This window comes from Alnus glutinosa, chromosome 13 (genome assembly GCF_958979055.1).
Source record: "Alnus glutinosa chromosome 13, dhAlnGlut1.1, whole genome shotgun sequence".
Lineage (NCBI taxonomy): Eukaryota > Viridiplantae > Streptophyta > Magnoliopsida > Fagales > Betulaceae > Alnus > Alnus glutinosa.
In genome coordinates, this window is record NC_084898.1 from 19,459,367 (window position 1) to 19,463,839 (window position 4,473).

At 42.2% G+C, this 4,473-nt stretch overlaps 1 long non-coding RNA gene across 1 annotated transcript; it reads right to left on the reverse strand.

The window, feature by feature from the left end:
- Positions 1-2,403: 2,403 nt before the first annotated feature.
- LOC133853822 (uncharacterized) lies at positions 2,404-4,473 on the reverse strand. The gene is made up of 3 exons (XR_009896753.1): positions 3,489-4,473; positions 3,132-3,162; positions 2,404-2,557 (listed from the first exon to the last, which is right to left on the reverse strand). It is a non-coding gene; the product is annotated as an uncharacterized LOC133853822 (long non-coding RNA).

A 4,473-nucleotide genomic window follows, 5' to 3' on the forward strand; every position in this document is an offset into this window, starting at 1 on the left:
TTAGTTTTCTAAAATTTTAATAGGATTCTATTATTAAATATATATTATTTTTTTTAAATTGCATAAATGAACAAATATAAAAATTACTATTAGCTTAGACTTATACTAGTCAATGTTGATAGTATGAGTATAAGCGTCGACTTCTAAGAGTCGACGCTAATATATAAACTACGCTGACTTTAGTCGACGCTGAATTGGAAGTAGTTGTGTACAAGTTGCAAGGGTTCTAGAATTTCATTATAGCCTGAAATTTTATTTTCATGGGAATTGTTGCACCTTAAAGAATTTGAGATTGATTTAGCTTAGTTTAGATTTTGGTAACCTTAGCGTTGGGACATTAACATGAAAATTCTTCTGTGTTCGCAGGTGTGTCCGAACATCTTGGAGAACGAAACCTTACTGGAAGTTGTGTCCACTGGGCTGTCTGGACATGTTGGAGAACAGGACCTTACTGCTAATCCTGTCTGGACATGGCTTCGGCTGTCCGGACATCTTGCTGAAGAGAAACTTACTTTGAGTTGTGTCCAGACACTGCAGAAACAATTTGTCTTCTGAATGTCTTTAGAGTGATCTGAGTCCCACGTTCTTCAACAATTAAGTAACTTTTTGTCACAGAAATGTAGCCAACATAAAAAATCAACACAAATAGATCTTGATACTTGGGGTAGGGGCCTATTTATAGGCATGTAGTTCTGATGTATTGGGAATATTCTCATTAGAATTCAACTAGGACTCTAACTCCAAATCGTGTGGAGTTAGAGCTGATGATCCAGCAGGGAAAGTCCTAGTCGGCTAGGACTGCTCCATATTTATCGACTGTATTTATCCCTGATCCTGGCAACCGAGGGATATTCATTGGGAGTCATTGATTGAATATTACTCATAAGATTCTCTAAGGATGGTCCGAAGTTTTCTCTATTCGAGGCCCCTCTCGGGCAGATCCAAAGTATTTATGATGACCGGATCTTCATGGGCCTCTAACGAAATATGACTCCTTGTTGGGCTTGATGGACTGGATGGATCCACAGGCCCAACCGTGGACTTGTATGGACTTTGGAAATATAATTTTCCCAATATATATATATATATATATATGAACTACTTTTGAATAATGCTTTACGTGCTTCTTGGTTTGGAGAAAACAGAGACTATTGCCAGTTGTGAAATTGGGTCTTCAGGCATAATTTCAAGTTTAAAAAGTAGTTACAATTTCCAAGAAAGAAAGAAAAAGAAAAGGAAGAAAAATGCTGAAATTATCTATAACTGACGAAAGTTAATGCAGAATAGAATCCAATGGAAGGTGATGGTCTACACCTATTTCAATTGAGCACTCGCAGTTAAGCAAGTCTACGTCAACAGGAAGATGGATAATGGGAGGGGGGTTGAGAAGACATTTGCGTAATTAGACACATACCTAAACCTTTGATCAAAAAGCCCAGAGAGAGAGAGAGAGAGAGAGAGAGAGAGAGAGAGAGAGAGAGAGAGAGAGAGAGAGAGAGAGAGAGAGAGAGAGAGAGAGAGAGAGAGAGAGAGAGCTTGAGCACTGTTGTGCCGGGCGAGGGAGGCTTCACTCCACCCTCCTCCCGGAGCTGGTTTCCCCCTAGCCACCTGCAAGGCTAGGGTGGCTGTTTTTGGTCTTCCCTGGAGTGTACCAGTGGAAGCTAGGAGTCTCCCAACCTCTAGGTCTGTGGAGTTTTGTTTCCCCCGGCTTGTTCCGGTTGTGGCTGTTTTCCTCCTAACTTTCAGCTATGGAGTTTTTTCCTTTCTGTTTGCTTTCTCTTTTTTTTTTTTTTCTTTTTTTTTTTTTTCTTTTTTTTGGCAGAAACTACACTAGCAGTTGGTTGAGGGGAGCGGTCATTCGTGGTGTCTCCGGCAATGGTATTGTCTGGTCGTGCAAATTTTGAAGGTATCTTTGGAGCTAGATTTGTGGACCTCGGCGGGTTTTTTATCGACACGTGCTCTTCCGTGGTGGTTGCCGGCTTCCTCCGGTCCGGTTGTGTCAAGTCACGGCCGTGGTGGTCCCTCATGCTCGGTGCGTGGCTAGCACGCGCCAGGGAGTTTTCTCCAGCTGGACTGGCGCGTGAGGGCCACAGCCTGTCATTCCGGTGGTGGTTGATGGAGATCGGTGGTTTCTGGCGTCTTCCGCTTCTGAAGAGCTTCTGATGACACACGCGCGGCTCCGGTGACGACGCTCCTCGACGCTAGCTATTGTAACGCCCCAAATTTGAGCCAGCAAATTCGTAAGCAGAAACCTCCGGTTTCCACGTGACGTTACTACATCAGAGATAAACTCTCGCAGCGGAATATATTTTTAACCAACATGCTTGGATTAAATAACACATTAGAGCTTTTAAATTAAATACCTCTAGATATTCATTAGAAAATTTTTATAACAAATACAAGGAAACAGGTGTCCATAATGACACAAAAGAATACATATAAATCATTAGCAATTTTGTCAATATAAAATGCTATAAACACAGAAGACTACAAACAAAATATAAACTATGCGTCCTTAGCTATAAAACCTCTTGAGTTCTGGTCTTTGTCTATTAACCTGCATTAACGGAATATATGTATATAGGAACAAAAACACAAAACAACCAAAGTGAGTCCACTGTTTCCAATAATACGGTGAATACTGATTTACTTAATAAATTCTCTTAACATGTAGTTATGGCTTTATAACCATGCGTATAATGCAAATGTATGAGTTGTATGAATATGCATCGTAGTAACCATTTAGTTTGTATTTTATGATCATCTTTCTTCAGACCTCTCGTTCTAGGTTATCAGAACCCGTTCACGTCCGTTGCCTCCCACTTAAAGTCTTACCTGTTTTTACTGGAATCCTACCGGTCCCAGCATTAGTTATATATTAAGACTTCGGACTCGCACTTTTTAGGGTTCACTGATGAGCCTTTCTTCCCCTTGCTACTACATCAGCTTTGGTTTTTTAACCCCCCAAGTCAACTGATGCACTGGCTATCTTATCAGCCGTATTTTATTATTTTAGACACAACATGCTATGCATGATCGGCCACATGTAATGAACAAATTAAATAAAACAATAAACACAATATTATGGAAAAACCACCAGCTTCGTTCTCAGTAAGTATAGAAATACTTACTGCCAATTCATGCAGTCTCTCAAGTCATCATCTGAAAAATTATAGGTATATCCACACAAAGTGTTAACATCATTTAGCACAAATCCTAATTCTATTTATAAAACCTCTTTGCCTAATGTTATTATTATTCTTAGTTTTAACACTTAAACCATCCTCTAATATTTTTAATAGCACCGATTATTCATTTTCCATATTATTCTACATATGATTTAAACACTCAATAAATATAATATACATTAATAAGTTATTTATCAAAATATTCAATTCTATATTTATCAAAGTTATAATCTAAAATACTTATTAATTGATTTCATGTAAGTATATACCATTAAGTTAATTAAAAACCCAGAAACTCACATTAAGGATTTTACTAGAAAATCTAGTGAAAACGGTGAGTTTGGTCACGGGAAGTCGCCGGAAAGGTTACCGGAAAAGTCGCCGGAAGACTCTGCCGGAGACGGGTCACCGGCGGGTCGGGTCTCCGGGTTCAGGTCATGGTTGGATCACTGCTGGGTCAGGCTCAGCGGGTCTGGGCTGAAATTGGTTCGTGGGCCGACTGGGTTGGGCTTGCTTGCTGGGATGGGCTGGACTGGGCTCAGCTACTGCTTGCTGGACTGGGCTCACGGGTCACGGGTTGGGCCGGGGTTCACGGGTTCAGCTGGATCGTCTGGGTTGGGCCGAGGTTCACGGGTCTGGTCTGAATCGCAGCTGGAATGGGCTTCTGGGTCGGTGGTCTTCACGGCTGGGTCATGGATCATGGCTGGATCACGCACGGGTTCGTTGGGTTCATGGTTTCACGGCTGGGTTGGACGGGTCGTGGTTCACGGCTCCACGATCGGGTCCTGGGTCACGCCGGGATGGGATGGGCTCTGCTGGGTGACGCCGTCCGCCAGCCATCGGTGCTGAGTTGTGGGTTTTGGCTGGGCTCACGCCGGATCTTCGGGTTTGCTTGGGGTTCACGGCTTCGGGTCTCTCATCTTCTCTCTCTCGGTCTGCTACAATCGGCCGGGACTCTACTGAAGGATCGGCCGGATCTCCCTCTCTGCCTCTGTTTCTCTCTTCATTTCACTCCTTCTTTCTCTCTCAAATTCTGCTTCTCTCTCAATTCTCTACTTACTCTTAATCTCTTGCTTGCTTCTATTTCTCATCTCATCTCATCTCATCTCATCTCTTTCTCTCAACTCACTCTCCTACTCTCAATCTCAATTCCTCATATGCATCGGGACAGCAAAGAATAAGAGACAGTGGGGGAGGAAATTAAGAAGATCAGAAGGAAGAAGCTTAGTTCATGGGAGGTGCGAGTATTTTCTGAAGGGAAACAGACAGTTTTAAAAGAATAAGT